The following is a 24,238-nucleotide window of genomic DNA, read 5'->3' as shown; positions in this document are numbered from 1 at the left end:
TTTCCTTCTCTCGCTGTCGTTATGAGAATATTTTGTTTCCTTTTAACAGAGATGCACTGGATTTTTTTGCTCTGTCACGATGTTTTCTCCGACCTCTACACTACACACGCATTGATTCCACGTGAAACATGTTGTTGCCACACACAGTCTTTCCTATAATATAGCAGTCAATACGACGAGAAAGTTTCCACCCTCTGTTGCATGGAATTTTCACGTTTCTTTCCTTTTACATGAATCTGACTCTTCTAACAACCCTGTTTGACTGAAACAGGTGTAACCAAGTCCAAAACAACAAGAATCCCGACAAAATCTCTCCAACAATCCTTGCAAAACTCGGTGAACTTCTACTCTCACCACCGGTGATTATCCAGCCCAGTTCTGTCGATAATAATGACCATACCAAGCCTGTTTAGTGTTAACAAGTCCAAACAAGCTGAATTTGGTGGTTGAATCTTCCCAAACATCCTCCAAATACAAAACAAGGATAATAGACTTTCACTCTTTTGCTTGCACACGATTTCCAGCCAAAATTAGATGATTCTGAATCTCATAACACGCTTGTTAATATCCGTCAAGTCATCTCGTGCAAATACAACCATTGAAATGAAGAAGATGATTGCCCCTTATCCAGATCCAGCGTCCCTTTAGCAATTTGGGGTATATTTAGTAATTCTTGGGGTGCGAATAGTAATTGGGTTACCCCTTAGTAATTGAGGTGCCCCTTAACCAGCGATGAGAGTCCGAATAACACGCGTCCTCCGGGGTACAAAAACCACTTTTCGAGCAACTTTCTCCATAAGAGCTTATTTCACAAAAACACCTACAAACAAGTTTATTAGTGATAAAATGAGTCTCAGCTAATGTATTTATGGGTGAAAATGTGTCGCACTTTCGTGCTCATCAAATTCCCCCACGCTTACATTTTGCTAGTCCTCGAGCAAAACAGAAAACTGACCCGCTACACAGCTGGTCATATAATAAGAGACAGAGAGAGACCCGTTACACAGCTAGTCATGATTAGTTTTTTTTTTTTTTTTTAAGACCCGCTACACAGCTGGTCATAAAATTCAAGAAAAAAGAAAAGACCCGCTACACAGCTGGTCATAACCCTAATAATCATAATATTTTTTTTTATATATAGACCCGCTACACAGCTGATCATTATTATTATTTATTTATTTTATTTTTTTTGGAGACCCGCTACACAGCTGGTCATAAAATGCAAGGAAATTCCTGAAAAAGAAAAGTAAAATGTTAACCACTCCCCCACACTTAAACATTACATTGTCCTCAATGTAATTGAGTCATCCAATGCAAAATTTAAGATGGGAAATCCATAAGATGAAAAAAAGTAAACGAAAATATAAAAATAAAAATAAAATAAAATAAAATACACCTACTGGAATGTACAAAAAAAGGATCCCCAAAAATTAACAACCTGAAAATTTGGGGATCGACCCAAAATACAACATTTGTAAATGACAGCTTCACACTTATGTTATAACGATGCGGAGACACTGAAACTATCAAAAACAAAGATTTACCCCTAAACCAAGTTTTTACTGCACAAGGAAGTGCGTAAAGAACAAAATATGGGGATACTATTGAGACTGGGAAATTGTCAATTGGCTCATGCACAGTATTAGAAACAGGGACGTCCTCTGGGTATTTTGATGCAAAGTATTCCAACAAATTTTTTGAAGCACATAATTCTAACCCTAAATTAGGTAACTTTTGGAAGTCTAGGGGACTAGAAACAACCTTTAAGTTGGGTGAAAGATCTTGCGAGATAGGTTCTTCTAATAAATTAGACGAATCATTTACGCAATCATTCACAGGGTCATCTATATATTCAGTATGGGACAGAGAGTCACTACATGATTCATCATCATCATCAGCAAATAATCTTTGACATTCAAGAACTCTCAATCTTTGTTCCAAACTAGGTGGTGTGTGTTTATAATACTTCTCGTATATCTCTAAAGGAGATTCTTCACTTACCACATGTGGATCAAAAACTCCATAACGTTGCCTCTGCATGTATTCACCAAGTGTCATCTCAGATGAGGATGCATGCTGATTTGAATTTCTACGCTTATATTCTGCCAATGTCATCTTAGCTGACGTCTCCTCGGAAGAAATCATCATCCTCAAAAATTCCCTGAAAAGAAATACAAAAAGAAACACATAAAAAGGAAAAATAAAAATAATCTAAAATAAAATGAAAATACTGTACAAATAATAAAAAAATAATAAAAAAAATAAACCTAAAAATTAATCTAAAAACAAATCCGCGTCGGCGGCGCCAAAATGATTAATATTTTGGGTTCGCTAGTACGCGAACGGGTACGCAAACCACCAAACTCAGTTAAGTCCTGAAACTTGAAACTCACGCCAGTATGCATACTGGTATGCATACTAAGTTCCCGGACTTTTGTTAACCAACCAGTACGTATACGGGTATGCATACTATGGTTCCCGGACTTGGAATAACATGCAATAATTAGCATACAAGTATGCATACTGTGACATATCCTATCATGGTTAATTGTTCTAAACTCCCATTTCAATCATTGAAACATTCTTAGAAGAAGGGAATAATTGTCTCACACAAACTATTAGCTTCAAAGCAATATTCAAGTGATCGAATGATCAATACGAAACATTATGAGTCTACATCAAATGACTGTCTCGCACAAATCGTGTAAGATGTTACAAGGCGATTTTCACATGATCATCTTTTGACTTTCGTCAAGAATATAAGATGAACTTGGTAAAAGCGAAAGCTTACCAACACATATTTTGAGAAATATGTAAGCGAGTTAAACTCAGCTCGAAATATCAAATGTGTATAATTGAAGTCTATATATCTATACGACTTTTTTCTCAAATAGGATATAAAATAGATAGACTTTTGAGTGATAGATGAATTCAAGTCTCCACATACCTTTTGCAGATGAAGTTCCACAAGCTCTCCTTAGTAGTTCTTCGTCTTCATTTGATGAACGCCGTGAAGTCTAATGCTCAACTACACTTTCTTTTCTAATCCGAGACTTAGCTATAAGTAAACTAGAAATCAAGACTTATAGTTTTGGAAACTAAACTTGACAACAAGCTTGAGATAGCAACGCTTGCGAGTTCGACCGAGCAGTGCTCTAACAAGATCGAACTTAGCTTGTTACACACAAATGAAAAGTGACTTCATTTAGATATGGGTAACTGTACCTAAACATGTACACCTTGTTTGCTCAACAATAGTTAACCGAAGTTAGCCATATGAACACTTTCATATCAAACTTGTTCATCTCAATCACAACTAGTTCAAATGACTCAAATGAAACCAGTTATAGAGTTGTTCAATTGTTTATATTCTCATAGAAGTATACAAGACACAATTGAAACAAAATCGATTTTGATTCACTCGAATCAATTCATAACATTATAGCCACAGTTTGCAAAAGATTGCATTCCTTATTATATAAATGTACTAGTTTATGAACAAACCGATTTTAGAACATAACCTACTCAAGTATGCGAACGGGTACGCATACCTAAGTGGCCGAACTAAGTTTGGGTTCGCTAGTATGCGAATGGGTACGCATACCTTCCAAACTCAGTTAAATCCCGCAACTTTGAGCTTACGCCAGTATGCGTACTTGTATGCATACTAAGTTCCCGGACTTTCATTAAACCAACCAGTACGCATACGGGTATGCATATTATGGTTCCCGTACTTGGAATAACTTGCAACAGTTAGCATACAAGTACGCATACTGTGCTATTTCCAATCATGGTTATTTGTTCTAAACTCTCATTTCAATCATTGAAACATTCTTAGAAGACGGGAATAGTTGTCTCACACAAACTATTAGCTTCAATGCATTTTTCAAGTGATCGAATGATCAATACGAAACATTCTGAGTCTACATAAAATGACTTGTAGGATCAGAATCTCGCACAGAAGAATATGCTTGCGAAATTATTAACAACACATCGCGAAGACATCGCAGGATGATTTCAGAAACGACATAACAAATGACATCAACTTAAACATGAAAAAAGTGTGATGATCTTGCGAAAATTAGGAATGTTGCGAATGTTACATTTGTAAGCTTGCGAAAATACCGCAAGCCAGATCCGAAATTAGGAGAAGTGTTAGTTGTACATTAGCTGTCATCCACTATGTAAACACCTATATAAAGAGAAAGGCAAGAGAGAGAAAGGGGATAAATAATCAGAAAGAGAGACACACTTTAGGAGAGGATACATTATGTAAAGAGAGAAAGTAGAATTGGTTGTATTATTATTATCTCCTTCTTCTTCCTCCTTCAAGAACCTAGAGCTCCAAATACTCATTAATGGAGTCTCCATGTAATCAAGATGTAATTACAAATAATCATAGTAAAACCTAACCCCGTGTATGTAGATCAAATTGATCGAACCACGTAAACCTTGTGTCTCTTTACAATTTTAGCATTCTTATCATCATTTTTATGTTTAGATCTACAAATTATTACAAGGGGTGTGTTGTAGGATTTCCTGCAACTACATTTTTGGCGCTAGAAACAGGGAGGAGTAAAGGATTTATCCCTCCTGTAGCTTGTTGGTTCAAGAAGTTTCCATGAAGATTAGCTATTGTTCATATTTTTCTAGATCTACAAAGTTTAGGTTCAAAAATGGAAATTTCATGGAAGAAATCACACTTTCAGGGAGTAAACATCATCAACAATTCAAAGACATGAAAAGAGTGAGAGAAAAAATTAGTTGTTGTGGTGAAATTTAAGGAAAAAATGGAAGTTTCAGTGGAAGATTTTCATGTTCAGGAGAAGAAACAAGGGAAAGACGAAGATAAGATAAGAGGCAGGCGCTGTAATTTCTGTCACAAACAGAAATTCGCACATATGGTTTAAGGTTGAGCGAACAACAAATAGGTCACGGGTTCGAATTCGCAGAGACACATATTTTTCATTTTCTTCTCATTTGCATGGGAGAATAAAAGAATAAGGAAAAAAGTTATGCGGAGAGGTTCTTGCACAATTGGTCCAGGGAGCAGTATGTGTGTTCGTGGTCGCAAGTTCGAATTCTCCTGCGAACATAGTTTTCTTATTTTTTACAGAGAGCGAAAAAATGAATAATTTCGCAATATTGTTTCATTATTTCGCAAACAAGAGGCAGCACAATTGGTCATCTGCGAAGTTAATGAGTTCATGGTTGTGTGATCAAGTCCCAACACATGCGTATTTTTTCGCACAAATATTTCTTTGATTATTTCGCACAGAAGAGAGTTGATGATAATTTCGCAGAGATATTTCGCAAAGAAGAAGCTTGCACAGTTGGTCAGGAGGCATGAATGCAAGCAGCATGTCGCGGAAATTTATACAGAATTGTCTCTCACACATTTGGAATTTGATTACTTCACAAGAACTTTGATTATTTCGCAAGAGAGGGTTAGCAAAGTTGGTATGGTGCGAGAATATGCAAGTAGCAGGTCGCGGATTCAATTCTTGCCTCTCGCATCTATTTTTGCTAAGCGACATTTATACTTCATGCAACGTATTTTTCGCGCGAGATTGACAACAACAGCGAATCACATAAAACCTAAGTACCACTTTCCTTGAACATTTTACTTTTACAGAAAATAAAAGATTTTTGATTTGATTTACAAAAGGCGATATAATCGCAGAATTACAGAAATTTCAGAATTACAAAAGAAACCGAGAAAAATCTCGCACAAATCAATTTATGTATTTCACTTGAAAATTTGCTTTGTTTCAAATGAGAATGATATCTAACATGGAGAGTAGTAGGAGGCAAAATAAGACCTTCCATCAACAGGCTAGTATGACCTTCCATCAACAGGATGCATAAGACCTCATTAGGATCATTTCCATGAAAGATGTTTATCGGATGAGACGAAACAAGTTATACAAAGAAAACCAAAACAAAGAAAACGATTTAAACTTGCAATTACATGAAATTTTTTGATAAAAGAAATGTATTACAAAGATTTCACAACTACAAAGATTTCAGAATTACAATGTATTAGAATTTCTCTTGAATATTTATTTTGCTTCAAATAATATAATATTATGAGAATGAAAGAATGAATGAAAGAGATGACAGAAATGAAAGAATGAATGAAAGAGATGACAGAAATGAAAAGATGAATGAGAGAATAAAGAGACGCGAAAATTTCGCAGAAACAAAAAGAAAAGGGGAGAACCTTTATGGCGTACACCTAGTTCGCGAATACAATTTTGCAAGAGGCAAATGTAAGACCTAAAGTACGTCATATAAGGGGGTACCTGTTGCATGGCTCAGGGAAAGGCTACACCGCCACCGGAACCTGAGTCATGGAGATTTGGGGTCAATAAAGCCCATCTGGGAGAGGCACCTTGGATTCTCAGCTTAAGCATATGACTTAGGTTGGGCGACTAAGGTAATAAGGACTCTCCCAAGGAGTGCAAAATCTGATCAAGGCGTCGAGGTACACGGTTGAGTCAAGAGTGCCAGGGGCGTCTGGAGCGTACCTTGCCATTCTTGACAAGTCTTGGCTTATACTGCACTCGGCCCGAAGAAAACCCAACTTAGGGTGCAGTCTCGTAACCATAAGCCCTATAGGCAAAAGGGATAAGAGGCTGCGAAAACAACTGGTTGTTGTTAAGACTGGATGGGAGGAGCTAACCTTGTATGGTAGAAGTGCGCCTCCTTGAAGGGGCAACCAGGGGGGAGATAAGGGCGGCACCCTCCATTAGGGAGCTGATAAGTGTCTTAAGGCGCAAATGTCATGAGGATTTTTACTCGCAAGGGTATTAAGACTTGTCATATTTGTGCGACAATCCTGAAGAGGCAATAATACTAGAGAAAAAGATAAGACGAGATCAATGGGTCATTACATGAAAGTGTGAAGACGTCCTGCGATTTCGTCACAAGATGGCAATGTCATGGGGCTTTATTTTCGCAAGAAAATTTAGGCCTGTCATATTGTCGCAACAATCCTGAAGAGGCAATAATACAAAAGAAAAGTTAATCCAAGATCAATGGGTTTTTGCATGAAAGTGCAAAGACGTCCTGCGATTTTGTCGCAATGACAAGAGGTGGCAAAATAAGACCTTTAACTAGGAAGGAAAAATAAGACCACATAAGAAAATGAGTAAGCAAGTAAGCTTGCGAGAATGATTATATGTAAGCAAACAAGCTTGCGAATATATACATGGAAATAAACTGAGGCAGTGAAAATTCCGCAGACTTGATATTATGATCATAATGTTATGAGATACTAATAGTGAACGAAAGAGGGAAGATGAAAAACAAGTAAGAACTCGTGAAGAACAATAACTACACGAAGAAGAATAACTACACTAAAGAAAAAGGCATAGAAATGAAGAATGGAAGCAATTTAGAGCTACATCAATTTTAGACGGCAAAATGAGCTAAGTAACACAAACATTAACTATACATTGCAATAGATAAGCATTCTCATCATACTCGCATCATAAAAGCATTGCATAAGCATTTCATGGCATAAACATCGCATACACATTTCATAACATAATTATCACATAAGCATTATATTCGCATAAGTACTTTACAAAACTGTACGGAATAATATTACAAAATTTCGCCATAATATCGCAGAATTATTCAGGATTATTCATAATTTCACAGGATTATTCAAGAATTTCGCAAGATTATTCAAAACTTTACAGAATGATTCAGAATTTCGCAGAATGATTCAAAATTTCGTAGAATGTGTCAGAATTTCGCAGAATATGATTCTTCCGAATGATGTGATTATCTCGGTCAATTATTTCGCACAATTATAAGCAACTTGAAGAGATTATACTATTGCATGAGCACAAAACATGAGACAGAGGCAAAGATAAGAATAAGGAAACAATTCGCACATTCAACATTTTCTCAAGGATTCTACCCTCATAGATAAAGAACAGAGGCAACTATGGATTACCAAGAAAACATTTTATGTTCTTTATCTCCTCGGCAAGAATCATTCCCAAAGTGGATGTTCGCTAATGAACAATAATAATCCTCACCAAAAATGGAGTAATAATTTCGCACGAATTGAGGCAATACTTATTATTCAAGGAAATATACTTCTTATTTACTTCGCAGAGTTCTTCTTATATTTCGAGGATTAAGTATTTTTTATACTTCATCAAGGATACTTCATACTTCGCATACTTCAAGGGTTGATACTTCTTATTTACTTCGCAACGTTCCAGAACTTCACAAAAGAATATAGGCAAGTACGTACTTTTCAAGTCCGATATTCTTTCGCTCGTTCCTCCAACAACTACAAATGACTACATCAAATGACTTGTAGGATCAGAATCTCGCACAGAAGAATATGCTTGCGAAATTATTAACAAAACATCGCGAAGACATCGCAGGATGATTTCAGAAATGACATAACAAACGACATCAACTTAAACATGAAAAAAGTGTGATGATCTTGCGAAAATTAGGAATGTTGCGAATGTTACATTTGTAAGCTTGCGAAAATACCGCAATCCAGATCCGAAATTAGGGGAAGTGTTAGATGTACATTAGCTGTCATCCACTATGCAAACACCTATATAAAGAGAAAGGCAAGAGAGAGAAAGGGGATAGATAATCATAAAGAGAGACACACTTTAGGAGAGGATACATTCTGTAGGGAGAGAAAGTAGAATTGGTTGTATTATTATTAACTCCTTCTTCTTCCTCCTTCAAGAACCTAAAGCTCCAAATACTCATTAATGGAGTCTCCATGTAATCAAGATGTAATTACAAATAATCATAGTAAAACCTAACCCCGTGGATGTAGATCAAATTGATCGAACCACGTAAACCTTATGTCTCTTTACAATTTTAGCATTCTTATCATCATTTTTATGTTTAGATCTACAAATTATTACAAGGGGTGTGTTGTAGGATTTCCTGCAACTACATGACTTTCTCACACAAATCATGTAAGATGTTACAAGGCGATTTTCACATGATCATCTTTTGACTTTCGTCGATAATATAAGACGAACTTGGTTAAAGCGAAAGCTTACCAACACATATTTCGAGAAATATGTAAGCGAGTTAAACTCATATCGAAATATTAAATGTGTATAATCGAAGTCTATATCTATACGACTTTTGTCTCAAATATGAGATATAGTAGATAGATTGTTGAGTTATAGATGAGTTCAAGTCTCCACATACCTTTTGTTGATGAAGTTCCACAAGTTCCCCTTAGTAGTTCTTCGTCTTCAATCGACGAACGTCGTGAAGTCTAAAGCTTAACTACACTTTATATCCTAATATGAGACTTAGCTATAGGAATCAAGACTTATTGCTTTGGCAACTAAACTTGACAAACAAGCTTGAGATAGCAACGCTTGCGAGTTCTACCGAGCAGTGCTCTAACAATATCTTTTTACTTATATTGCATCAATGTATAATAAGACTGAATTTACTCAACCTTTGTTACTAATACAAGGCTTAGCTTCCCAAAGTATCATGTGTTTCTCGGTACCCCCTCCTTGGAAACCAAATCCATTTGCTAGAGTTTCATTGGCAGCAAGGGATAACATTGGTCACCCCAACGTGAGTTTCATACCTTGTATAACCCTTAAAATGTGTATGGTATAGATAAATAGTACAAAACACTAACCCTCGTCGTTACTGTTGTTTTCAGGAGGAAACTTCATTATGTGGATAAGATGATGATAGTTACCAAGCGTCAGTCTATCTGGAATTCCATGTCGAACGAATAAGATACTGACTCCGAGAAAGTTAACAATGAATCCAACTCTTCAAACAGTCTGGATTGCCACCAAGTAAGGGTCCATCTTGTATTAGTCTCAAGATTACATAAATATATTATTTGAATCATGGAATGAATAAAAACATCTGTAAATGGATGAAAATTTCATTGAACTTCGTTGTTAGAAAATTTAAGCATAATTTTTTTAGTAAAAACTGAAAAGGCGAGGGTACCCAAATACACCACAATCTTTTGAATATCAACAAATAAGTATGATACCAAGTGTGATCGTCTATGGAAAAAGTCGAGACAATACGACAATTATGATATTGACTTTGTGTAATCGTCTATGGATATGAAATCGAGACAATACGACAACAAATCGATCACTTGATAATAGGTACAGTATTAAACCGAAACTCTATAGGATCAATATAAAGTGACTAGGATTAACGTACGTGTGTAATTTACTTAATTATAATACCAATTATAATGCGGAAAACAAAGTAAATAACATAGCAAGATTTTGTTAACGAGGAAAGTGCAAATGCAGAAAAACCTCGGGACCTAGTCCAGTTTTGAATACTCTCAGAACTAAGCCGACATACAAAATCTAATACCAACTTCGTATAGTTGAGACCAAGTAGACTACCCCTAGCAACTTAATTAGTTTCCTTAGTATCCCTGCGGCTTCGACTTCTAGAATCACGCACGTGAATCACCAATACTTTTGATTGTATTCCAAACAGTAAAGGATAAATCTTTTTTGAAAACACTGGGGGTACCAAAATGCACCCACCAATTTTTTCGTAGGCAATCTGTATGGACAAACTCAACACAACTCCGAGAATAAAAACTTAATGAAGGAAAGTGTCTAGAGTTATATGTCTCTCTCTCTCTCTCTTGTTGTTAGAACGTTTACAGAACTGAATCCGTGAACCTAACTACAAAAAGGGTTCTTGGACGATACCAAAGACGAATGTCCAAGGATCAGTCAAGTCTTATCCAACAAACTAGGTCAGACGTATCTAATTTTATTGATCAATGCACAACCTGTGATATTTCAATTATAAAGATAAACAACATAATGCGGAAAAAGAAATAACATAGACACCAGATTTTTTGTTAACGAGGAAACCGCAAATGCAGAAAAACCTCGGGACCTAGTCCAGATTGAAAACCAAACTGTATTAAACCGTTATAGACACTAGCATACTATCAATTAACTTTGATCTGGAATGTAGTTGAGCCCTAAAAGGAAATCCACCAATTAAGGTACAGCCGCGCTTCTTACGCCTCTTGAATCTCGCAAGACTCTGCGCAATTGATTCCCTTAGACGATGTCACCCATGACTAAGAGTTGCTAGACTTTAAACCAAATCTTCCTCCCACAGATTAAGCCTGTAATTGTTTTCCAGGTTTACGATTTAAAAGGATGATCAGATCAAAGGAAAGATCCAGGTGATGGAAATCGATAGCAACTTGAAAAAAGTCTGGCTATCCTCAAAATCCGAACTTATGCAACCCGGAGTGCAACCTAGATTATTATTCACCTCACAAGTATAAAACTTGCGGAATCACCAAAGTCCGAGACTTTGATGATTATTATCTATCTTGATCGTTGGAGAAAGCTCTACAAACAATAAAGATCAGGATACTCGAGTTATCAAGATATAAGATAACTGGACCTGGATTCACGAATCCCAAAGAAGTCTTCATAGTCACTTAACCCTAAAAGAGTTCCTAGAGAGGACGACTTTATATACAATTAGGACACACCAAAGTAGTGTTAGGATTCAAAGATCCCAGTTGCCAAGAGTTCCCATTTTATAGACTTCAAAGCGAGGTTTCTTTAGGTTTAAGCTAAGATAGATTTAGAACCAAGCAAACAATATTCACCGTTATATGAAAGCTTTGAATATTATACACATAAATAAGATATGCACTCTGTTTAGGTAAACAGTAACCGAACCGTGTATAAACTATGTTCTACATGGTTAGCCTATACTAACCCATTTGAACTTTTAAAGCTTAACACTCATTTTCATGTTCACAAAGACATCAATATTGAGTCACAATCATGAGATCAAATTAGTCTAGTGTTACTTAGAGAATTGTTCAAATGCACATCATCTCATAGAAATAATTTAATTGCATTTGAATCATAATTGACATAGTTGTTAAATGTATAAGGTACAATTACTTGAGTCGTTCGTGAGTCGGCTGAGTCACAGTACACAAACCGGTTTGCAAACTTATTATCATAACCGAGTTCCCCAGTTGACAGAACTTTTTAAGTTCACGTACTGGTTTGCAAACTTAGCTGCAACTAAGAGTTTCGGAAATGACAGAACTTTTTAAGTTCACATGCCGGTTTGCAAACTTAATTAAGACTTTTACCGGTTCCGGAATTTACAGAAATTTTTCAGTCACGTACTGGTTTGGGTACTAAATTGGTTATAGAGCATAGAACTGTATTGGCTCGCATATCGGTTTGATTATTAACCCGATTCCCTTACCACAGTTTCAAAATGGTTTGTATATAAAAATACATACCTATTCGGGTCACGAAACAGACAGATTTTCCCATGATGTATATACGAATATGCATATCACACAAATCTGAAAGTCAATATATAGCTACTCCGCTATGTGTACAAGTACATGCAATACGGCTTTAGAAATATAACAGTTTTCCCAGTTTATAATACTGATAACACTGTCTTATATTCCGAATATAATAGTTCTATATTTCTCTAAATCAGTTCGAAACATTTCTGAATAACATCAATGACACATATTACTATTCCAGACTATTTTCGAATGATAAACTTTAATCATGATTTGGTTCCGAACAATAAATTGTTCTCCACCGAATTTGTTCAAGTATGAACAAATGTTCATTAAGCTTAGTCATTATATCGACTCGAAATTCGTAAACTAAATAATCTCGACTCGAAATTCTTGTCTATGCAAGCTAGTCTAATTAGTTATGCTACAGTCGTCTCAAGGATATAAAAGTGAATATAAATTAAGAAATTGATGGTTCAGTCTTCACTTACCTTTTGTTAATGAAGTTCTCCGAGGCTTCGGTTGATCTTCGCCTTCAAATGGTAGAACGCAAATGATGACTGGCTCGTTGCTCAACTACCTCCATCCTAGACCGAGACTTAACTAATTGTAGACTATAAATCAAGATATAGTTTTGACAACTAAATTTGACAACAAGCTTTATATAGCAAACACTTGTGAGTTCGACCGAGGAGTGCTCTAACATGTTTGGTAGCCACTTTATTCAATCTTAGTAATAAGATATTAAGAGTCTTTGACAAAGGTTCTTCTGTTTAACCCAATAAACTCCTTTGTCTGGTTAGTTCATTTTAAACTTTGATTACCGAAATAATCAAATCCTAGATTTGTAATATATCAATATAGATCTCAAAGAGAAACTATAAGGTGATGCCGATCTCACGCAATTAGCCAATCAAGTCTATCAAAGATAAACACGATTCTAGTTGGATCCCAACCAATCAAAGTTTGTGCACACAATTCACAAGATACGAAAACTATTAAGAAAAACTTGGTCGTCTTCAGATCTTCGTTTGTCTTCAATAATAACTTACACAAAACAACTTGAATCCTCTTGTGACCAGTCACACACATCACGGAGTCTGTTAACAATGGATTATCACAAGACGTCTATAAATCCGAAAATTGTTCTAAAGATTCCGTCAATACTTTGATCTAGTTTGAGTGAGCCTTATATCAGAAGAGAGGTTCTCAAGAACAAACAAACCAGGTGCAATCAAAGTTTCAACGACCGTTAATCAATCAAATCAATAAACGAAAACTAAAATAACAATGCAATTATCTAGTTTTCCACCAACGGTACTCATAGAGCTTCTTGATCCTACAGAAGTCTTTAAACGAGCGGTTGTAAGAAATTTCGTCTAATTAGGGTACTTTCCTCTCCGGATAGACGGCTCCACCAGAAATGACAAGAATGAAGTTTGCGTGGATCTTATGACAGTTATTTATGGACCAAGGTTGTTTGGACAAAAGGGAAATCAAAAACCGAAGATATTCTCAAGATATTAACATTAAAGTACCTAATTTTTATTTTCCTATTTCCAATTAATTACCAAACTATATTTTCGAAAACTCCCTTTATTAGTCTAACACATTAACTAATAAATTTTTTTTCATAGGATGCTTTAATTGCTGGTAATTAAAATATATACTATGAAAATCATAATTAAATGCTTTTCAATTTTCGGTTCTTGGGATCACCTTGAGTATCAAGGAATATCTTTGAACAATTAATGATAAGAGTTATGTACATGTTCAAATATGTCGATATCTAGAAGTTTCTCAGCAAACCCTAATTTCAAGCTTCACACAAATCATAAAGAGACATGTGAATATTGGAAACTCGGTTTTGCTCCTTGGGGTCGGTTGTACCAAACTCACAATGTAAGTTGTGATCGGTTATACCATGCTTTCCAAAATAGGTTGTGACCGGTTACACCTTGCTTCCCGAAGGTAGCTTGTGATCAGTTACACCTTACTTCCCGAGTTAACTTGTTATTAGTTTCACATTGGTTCTTAAAGTAACTTGTGACCGGTTACAACTAACTTTCCAAATTAGCTTGTGATCGATTACACCTTGCTTCCGAAAGGTAGCTTGTGATCGGTTACAACTAACTTCCCAATGTAGATTGTGACCGGTTACACCATTTTTCACAAAGTAGCTTGTGGCCGATTACAACATTCTACACAACATAGGCTATGACCGGTTATACCTCAAATCTCAACAAGTTAAGATAGGTTCTACCTTGTCATTTTATATTGGTCATTCAAAATATATTCAATAAAGAACCGGACTAATCATGATTTCCTTTCCTAGGGTGAAATCATACCTATATCTTACACATAATCAAGTGAGTAAATACAAACATTACGTTGATATCGTATTTACGAAGTTCCAAAAGATAAGCGTTTATACTTCGTAATTCAATAAGTTACTTGACACTTTGATCATAATGATATGATCAAGTCTAACCACTAGAGTATTATATATATATATATACAGCTTCGCGTGTTATGTTTTCAATATAATACGACTTGAAAGATATGTTAGGAATGGAAACAAGTCAAGCCAGTATTACTGAACTCAAGTGGAAGGATGATGTCCTCGTTGTAGTCGTTACTTCTTCTCATTCTTCGGGTATTCGGAGTAATACTTGTACCTCTCCACATTCCTAGACTTTCTAGTCTAACCTAAACGAAGTTGAATCTAGTATTTAATCAAGCGACTCTAGATGAGTTTTGATTCTAAAATATGACAACCAAACTTGACATACCAACGCTTGGTGGGTTCAACCGAGCTATGCTCTAACAAAAATATTGTATAATCTTCACACAATGTCCGTTTTTATGATTGAACCAAGTTTTTTGATCATCAACTATCTTTTGCTTGGATTTTTTTTAATATAGATTTTGAGATTGCCAGATAGGTCAAAATGGTCCAATAGTAAAAACTCAGGAATAATCCAAGAGAAATTATGATAGTTTGCAGCTGCAACATAGTTTATTATTTTGACTATATCATTTTGCTAGATTATCCGATTGTCGTGCCCTTTTAGCATGTTGTAGTAGACACATAGACGTACTTTTTTAAAAATAACTCATGCTCATATTTTTCACCAATTTTTCTCATCTTATGACTTTGTAGAGAACAACGGAGAATTGTTTCAGGTGGGACTGTTGAAAAATGCTTTGTTATGTTTCCGACTCACTCGTTTCTCCTTGAATGTTCCGAGATGAATCTTTATTTCATTATTTCACTTATACTATGAATTTTATAGCTTGTGCTTGAATTCTTGTGTTTGGAACATTATAACTTGTTGAAGTGATATTTTAGGTTGAAAGCAAGGAAGATCAAGAGTTTACATGAATCATTGGGGATCCCCGTTCACGAATTGTGGTCAAATGAGTTCCAAAGTCTAGTAGGGTTGGCGAAATCAGTTTACGAACTGTTGCATCCTGACTTGCGAACAAGCCATGCGGTTCACGGACCGTTATCATGATATGTTAAGCAAATGCTCAAAGACTTATTATTTAATATGTTTAGCTTTGCTAGAACTCTCTTAAACACTTCTAAAACTTCATTGATTACATAAACACTAGTGTGTTTATATCATGATTAATTTCTTAGGTGTTTAAATGAACATCAAAGTAGGTTTTAGTTCTTTGGATAACTTGCCAAACCGAACAGTCATTATACACAGTTCAGTAACCGAACCTATGTGTACAGTATTCTATTGTATTTTGGAGACCTATTTTGTTTGATTGATTCTCAAGTTATCTTAGCTTGAATTTTAAGCTAACCCTAGTCTTCGAAAATTATAAATAGATCATCTTTAAACCGGGAAAACCAATCCCTAACACTTTGTGTCCTAGTTGATTCTAGAGTCGTCCTTTGTTGACCTAGGTTTCCACTGTAAAATATAATAGTATTATGACTAAAATACTTCGCTGTGGGGATTCGTGAATCAAGGTCCGACTATCTTTACCTTGATAGTTCATGAGTCCTGATCTTGTTTTTCAGTTATCGAGGTTCTCATAATGTCTTTCAGTCCTTAATATAGGTATATAAAGACTGTTCTTGTTTGATCTTTCGAAGATATTTATTGAGAGGTGGTTAAGAATCTAGGTTGCTCTTCGGGAGTCGTATTCCCGTATTTGTGAGGTTTGCTAGCTTTGTCTATTGTAAACAGATTTCCACACCTTGAGAATTCAAATAAGCTTATCTGTTAGAGGCAGATTGGTATCAAAACTCTTCACTTCGGTTGAAGCAACTCTTAAGATGTAAAGGACGTCAACTAAGGGAATCAAGTGTGTATAACCTTGCAAGGTTCAAGAGATGTAAGGAGCGCGACTATAACTGAATCATTTGAAGGGTGGGTCGGTCTTAATTACATTCCGGTCTTAAGTCTGATAGTAGGCTAGTATCTGTAGCAATATAGTCAATATTGGTTGTATCGGCCGATATTATAGCTTTTTATCGTGTATCAGAAAAAACCTTTATGATAACTAAAATATCGACGATACAAGGATTGAACGATAAAAACGTTCATATCGGCCGATACAAACTGATATATTAGGTTCACTGATATACTAATAATATCGTTAAGGGTAATTTGGTGAAGTAATTATTAAGATCTGAAAATTTGTAAACGTAACCCTTCTTCCTAATCATCCTCTTCTTTTGTGCCCTTTAATTTGTGTTGTGAAGCTTTTGATCTCGAGAATTAATGCATCACATGATACCAAATTTTTTAGATTGAAACATTTATAAATATTTAAAATGATATTATTAATGATGTATCACCGATAAAAAACGATATAATATTTTGTATAGGTGTATCGTACCCGGCCGATACGATATCGGTACACGATATTAACTACTTTGGTATGTAGCGGCTTAATACAGTGTGGTGTTCAATCTGACGAGCTCCCGAGGTTTTTCGGCTATTGTGGTTTCCTCGTTGACAAAATTTCTGGTGTTTTGTGTATTTCCTTTTCCGCATTATATTTTTTATCTTTATAATTGGGTTTACACTGGTTTGTACGTATTCAATCTAAGTAGATACGTCCGCTGAACTACAATTGATTACATACTTGTTTCTTGTAGAATCTGTATCTTGAAAGATAGATAACAAGTTTAATCACTTGGCAGAATTTCCATTAGATTATTTGGATACAATTAGATTGATCTTGGATATTGATTTTTGAGATAATCCAAGTACAATGCTTAACAACCAGGTTCACAGACCTTGTGTCTATATACATACTGATCGAGTAGAGGTTGAGATATAAACTCCATATACATATTGTCAAGGATCATTCAATTGGTATGCTTGATATTGTATTAAGTTTTGTCTATACATGTCGAACGAAAAAGTTGGGTGTATTTGGTATCCCCTGTGTTTTTATCAACGTTTATATAAATAGAAATAACTCAAGTCTGTATTACTAACCTCGAACAGAAGGATGATTTGTTCATTGATATCAATACGTCTTCAGGTTCTTCAGAGTAACATGAGTTTGTCTCGACGTTTTTAGACTTCCTAGTCTAACCTAACGAAGTTCACTCTAGTAATCTAATCAAGCACCTTCGAGTTTTGGAGCTAAAATATGACAACCAAACTTGACATACCAACGCTTGGTGGGTTCAACCGAGAAATGCCTTAATAGTTTTCCTTTCGTTTAAACGTATCTTCTAACACACAAAACTTCGCGCTTAGTGTGAGGAATCCCACTAGCAGTATTCTCATAATACTTACTGGAGATGAGAGTATCCTGATTAGGTGAAGTCTCTTTTGTACGCTTCATTTAAAAACATATTTAGGATCAAGAAGCGTCCACTATAAGGTCACTTGAACCTTGATAATTAGGTGAAATCTCTAACATGTGATCCATTGATTTTACTGACTAATAGTCTGTTGAACCTTGATAGATCTAGTTTGTTTATATTGCGATCATACTCTTCTGATATAAGGTCACTCGAACATGTTCAAGTATTAACGATTTCAGATCTGATCTTTCTAGATCTGAAGATAGGACTTGTAATCATCCATTGTTAACAGACTCCATTTTGTGCGTGATCAATCAAAGTGAATCCAGTTGTTTGTGCAAGTACTTTGAAGACTGAAGATTTAAAGACTAGAAGATTTTCTTATTGTTATTCTGATATTTTTGATACTTCATGCACATTTGATTGAGTGGGATCCGACAAGATCGTTTATCTTGATATACCTTCTATAAATCATTGTATAGATCGACAATCTATCTTCTGGTATTTCTCTTTGAGATCTACTTTGATAGTTTGTGAACTAAGATTTGGTTATTTCGGTAATCTTGATTTTAGTTGATCTAACTAATAAAAAGGAGTTTATGTTATTTAAACAGAAGAACCTTTGTAATTCAATAATATCTATGATTTAATTCTTGAGATTATATAACGGTTACTGAAACAAATTAGTCCTTTATTATTCCGGAATACGATCCAAAGGTGTTGAGTGATATAAGTCTTCACAGTAGGTGGAGCGACTTAACATAATTGACTCTCTATCTTAAGATTCACGTGTGTAGACCATAATGGTAGTACGCGTAGAGATACTAAAGGATCTAAGTAACTTGGATTTAGTTTACTTGGTTTCATTTACACGAAGTTGGTTGTAGTACTCTTTATATAGTGACTTAATTCAAAGAGTATCGAGGTAATCTGAGATCATTCTTATTATTTTATTTTTTTCTCCATCTATCTTTTTGACCTGTGTGTTTTTAGTATGCTTTGAGTGAGCGTCTAAAATTCACTTTTCAATATAAGTGTTTCAACTCTATTTTATTTTCCTATTCTAAGCACTTCAACTCTCTTTCTTTTGCGTATTCTGAGCGTTTCAGCTCTATTCTTAGCTGGTAATTCTGAGCGTTTTTCAGCTCTTCTTTAATTTAATATTATAAGCGTTTTAGCTCTTCTTTGCTTTAAATATTCTGAGCGTTTCAGCTCTGTTCATGTTTGGTAATTCTTACCGTTTCAGTTCTTCTTTATTCTAATATTCAGAGCATTTATGCTCTTCTTTGCGTTAAATATTCTGAGTGTATCTGCTGTTTTTTTTTTGTTATTTCGAGCGTTTCGGCTGTCTCATTTTCCATTCTGAGGGTTTGAGCTCTACCCCTTTTAGATTTGCTGAGTGCTCCAGCTCTGTTTTATCTGAAAATTTCAATTTCAGCTTTATATTTTTTATTTTTATATTCAGAGCTTTTCAGCTCTACTTTGTTTGAGCGTTTCACTTCTAACCTCTCCAGGTTTTCTGAGCTTTTCGGCTATTTCTATTTTCCGTGTTTCATCTTAAGTATTTCAATTTTCATAATAAAACTATTAATTTTACAACCTTAGGATTTAAATCTTTCGCTTTTAAAATTGAGTTTTTTTTTTAAATTGATAGTACTTCATGGCTGATGTCATATGAGTAACTCGTCTACCAGGTACGGCCCTACCCATGATATCCCGAGCTTACCCAGTTTGTACTCTGCGCTACTAGGTAAAACTTCTCTTAGCACCAGATCGTCAGTGGTCATACCACTTGGTCTGACACATTTCTGGTTTTTTTCTCATGCACTATGGTGTTTTTTCAATTGTATTAGTGTTATTTCTCTTTTCAGATCGACTTCTTCGATTTTTTGTAGGATGGCTTCGTCATTTCTACCCGAGTAGGCTGATAGTGTACTTGTGGTCGGAAATTTCGACTATGTGGGCAGGACAGCTACCATAACGAATGCTAAAGAGAACATGAATTCCCGTGTTAGAGATCTTTTGGTTGATCTTTTGGCCCATAACACTTTATGCAGTATATCTGCCCATCTTCCTTTAGCAACATCAAGCTTTTTATTTATGTTCGACAATGAAGTCTTGTTTATAACTTCCGCCCGACCGTTTCCTTGAGGGAAATATGGCGTGCTAAACATGTTTCCTTCAGTGACTAATTACTGTCCGTTTCTTTCGTTCCCTTGATTTATATGCTTATTTTTAGCATTTTCTTATGTTTTCAACATATGATCTTTTAATTTTACGTTGTACAAACCGAAACCAAATATTTTTGTCATAGAGTTTATTGAGATCCAATTTTATTTATTTTTTTACCTCTTTAAACTTTTTCGCCGGTTGTGTATGTTATAACTCAATGAAGATGAAGAGATCCTTCCTTCATATTTCTTTCATTATTTAGTACTCCCTCCGTCCCAAATTAGTTGAATTATTTGTAGTTTGCACAATTATTAAGGTAAGGAGAAAATTGGAGTATGTTTAAGTATTTTTTACAATTATATCCTTATGGATGATAACTAGTAAAACTTATGAATGATTTATCTCTTGAACTATATCACGGTTTTTCGTAAATTTTATACCGTTGAAAAGCATTTTAAAACACCTACTTAACGAGTATAAACATGATTATCAAATTATACATATTTCTTATAGTAACAATAATCAATTAAAAGGGTAGTTTTGGAAATGTCCCCTTGATTAGTGAGATAGCTCAACTATTTGTGGGATAAAATTCAAAACCAAATAGCTCAACTAATTTGAGACGGAGGGAATATAAAAACATGAGACTACGACTACATTTCTCTTAACGACCTTGTAGTAAATAATCTTGTAGATCAATTAGTTAAAATTTAATACTAACAACTTTGAATAAAAACTAAAAAGGTACAAAATAAAATAAAAGCTGCAACGTCGTCCAAAAGTCCAAAAAGCAGATACAAAACCCTCGTCTTCTCTCTCTCACTCCCATATAAACCAACCCTCTCTGTTCACAAAAACCCATTTCTCTCCCAAAACCAACCACTGTTTCTCTCAAAATGTCTGTCAACTCTGTAAATGGTGGTGATCCTGGTAGTGGTAAAACTAATATGAACCAAGGTGTTGCTATGTGTGATGGTGGAGTTCATGAGTACAAGGTAAATATTTATGATCATTTTCTTTTCTGCTTTCTGATTTGAATCTTCTTAGGGCTTTCTCACATTTCTTTTTTTTCCTTCTCTTTTTTTTTGTGTGTAGATTCCTATTTCAAAAGACTTGAAATCTGAAGACATTGCAGATATACTCCAGAAACTCTTTTCTCTTCATTTTGATGGGTGTAAACTGATGTACGATGGTGAAACCGATGTCTATACCTCATCTCGGCTCCCTTTAGAGAATATGGAATTTGTTATAAACTTTAATAGGTACTTCTTCTTTTTTATTTTTTTTCTTTGATTTATTACTGTTTTTCACTATTGATTTTTTTTTAATGTTTTTTAATGTTTTTTTTTTTTTTCATAAAAGAGGTTAAAGTGGGATTCCAACTGTTTGATGTTCACAAAATTAATTTTAACAATACGGAGGAGTTCATAGTTTCTAGGGACAGGAGGAACATTTTGCCAATGGTCTGGAAGGAATTAAATCGTCTGGCAAAAACTAAAATCAACCCTGGTGTATTGTTTGGTGCTACCATATCGGTCATCGCTGTGAGTCTGACCTTCTATTATGGAGAGCAGACCCTTGCCAACCTTAGGGAAGAGAAGGAGAGATATGACTCAAGAAAATATCCGATGATACTAGAATCAGAATTAGGAGAGAAGAAGATGCAAAGAGATGAAGTACGGAAACAAATAATGCAAAAACTGGTGGATCAGGAGATAATAGACAAGGAAAAAGAGAAGATGAAGAACAGGGAAAAGCTTGAGCAGGATAGAAGAGCCAGGGAGAAAGAGATAATTAAGAATCAAGAAAAGCTTGAGAAGGAAAGAAGAGCTGAGGAAAAGGAGAGACAGAAGAAGAGGCAAAAAAGACAGAAGCTTATAGAAAGGAGAAAAGGGAATGGATGGGGACGATGGTAGAAAACAGGAAGTTTGGATTATTTACTGAATACCAGTTGTACTCTAGGGGTGGTATTAGCTTCCGCATCAAGAAGGTGGAAGAGAAAAAACCCGAAGGAGTTTTTATTCGTCTTTCTGATTTATCTGATAAAATCTAGATTCCTTTGTTTGTTTTTGAATAGACTTGGTATACCAAAGTGTGGAGTGACAGTTAATGCTAATGATCAATGGAACTGGTTTAGTTTTTTTTTTATTGATGTGTCAGATTAATTTGCACCTTAGTTTTATCTGGTGAAAGTTAAATTTCTTGGCCAAAATTGTGCAATAGTAGTGTAATTTGCCAGAATTGTCTAGTGAATTGTTATGCATGCTTTGTATTGCGAGTTGTTTTTCTTCATGTTACAGGTTATTGCCCAATTCCTGACAGACTTTTTAATCTGAGTGCAAAGTATAAGAGGAAGCTCAAGGAGGAATTTGGATGCTTTTCAAATTACATACCCTTGTTGTGAATTTCTTGAATTCGTAGAAGGGGCATTTGGGTTTGGTGTATTTAGAGGCAGCTTCATTACAGCTGGCTGTCCACATCAAGTAAGAAATCTTGCAGTATGTAGCGATGTCATTCTTTTTTGTGTAACAAATTATATCTATGTTGGCGAAGCTTGATTACAAAAACAATGTAGAATTTCTTACTGGCTTATGTTGCCAGAGTTTTCAGGTGCAATCATGTATAAAGGCCGCAGTCAATTTTGTCTCAACTGAAAGTGTTAGTGCATCTAGTTAACTCAATTGCTTACCACCGAAGGACCAATGGCTAAGGAAACAAACTAGAGGTACATTTTTTTGAGCATTATCAGCAATAAATGTTGTGTGTTAGATTTCTCCTTGATTATTTTTAAACGGTACAAAAACAAACGCGTCTGCACCTATATTGGGCATCTATCAGTCTTTTATGGTGCTCACCTAGATCTTATTTATCTCTGTTATTTCAGTAGGCTCGTATAAACTGTGTTATTTTGTGTTCCTTAAATAAATTCTGTAATGCGCTTAACAGAATACATGCTAACTGAAAAAATACACACACTACTCCTAGAATGAATACTAGTATTCGTTATTGGTCTCCCATGACAAATTTTTATTGATTAGATCTTACCTTCCTCTTAGCAGATAAAGAAGAAAACCCTCCACACTAGAAACAAAACTGTGAATGCACTGAAACTGTGGTAAGATCATGAACTTGTCATACTGAAGTATGTTTGCAAGCTAGTCCAAAGCACATGAATTTGATTTGGACATATGCATTCATTTCAGTTTTACTTAAGCTAGTAATGCAAAATATGTTTCCAGGTTTGAGGATACTGAAGAAAACTCAAACCTTTTTACATCAGAAACAGAATCCTCTGAAACCTAAAGCTGTCATTGTGAACCTAAGGAATGACTGGTAATTTAGCTACTGAGTTGGTGGTTTGGCTGTAGATCGCCGTGCGTAAAGGTGGCTACATCAAATGGTGTATGTAACATTATATCTTACGTATCACCCCAATACTGGGCAATGCTAGGCTCCCATACCAAATTTTTGTAAATTTTGGCTTAGGCCAAGTTACATTTTACAGGAAAATCTGTCCCTGCATCATATACTCTATCTGCTTATTTTAAGTTGAGGTTATGAGTGTGTTTTTCAAACTATATCTCATTACAGATTTGAATGCAATACATAGAGAAGTGGAAGCACTGATTGTGAAAGAGACAAATCTGTGCATAAATATCTTCAGTTGGACACAATGTTTACAGTGGAATACGATACTTTTATAATGTTGTAGAGTCCTAAAGTTTGCTTATCTTGTGCTTCACGGTAAACTAAAAATAGCTTGGTTATTTTTCTTCTACATAACCGTATCTAAAAGAGCAATAACTAGAGGATCTTAGGTTTGGCAAGATAGGTAGGGCCTTTCGTGCTGAACACATTAGCTGCTCACCCTCGGTCTTGTTTCGTGATCTTTCGGTACTTTTCTGCTGAAGTTTCAACAATGTTTATAAGAAAATATATCATAGATTTCG

At 35.2% G+C, this 24,238-nt stretch overlaps 1 long non-coding RNA gene across 1 annotated transcript; it reads left to right on the top strand.

The window, feature by feature from the left end:
* The first annotated feature begins 22,889 nt into the window (after nt 1-22,889).
* Nucleotides 22,890-23,739, top strand: LOC113296634. The gene is made up of 3 exons (XR_003333087.1): nt 22,890-23,013; nt 23,348-23,403; nt 23,528-23,739. It is a non-coding gene; the product is annotated as an uncharacterized LOC113296634 (long non-coding RNA).
* The last annotated feature ends 499 nt before the right edge of the window (nt 23,740-24,238 follow it).

This window comes from Papaver somniferum, chromosome 7 (assembly GCF_003573695.1).
Source record: "Papaver somniferum cultivar HN1 chromosome 7, ASM357369v1, whole genome shotgun sequence".
In the NCBI taxonomy this organism is placed as follows: Eukaryota; Viridiplantae; Streptophyta; class Magnoliopsida; order Ranunculales; family Papaveraceae; genus Papaver; species Papaver somniferum.
This window is presented reverse-complemented; position numbering and strand designations above follow the sequence as displayed.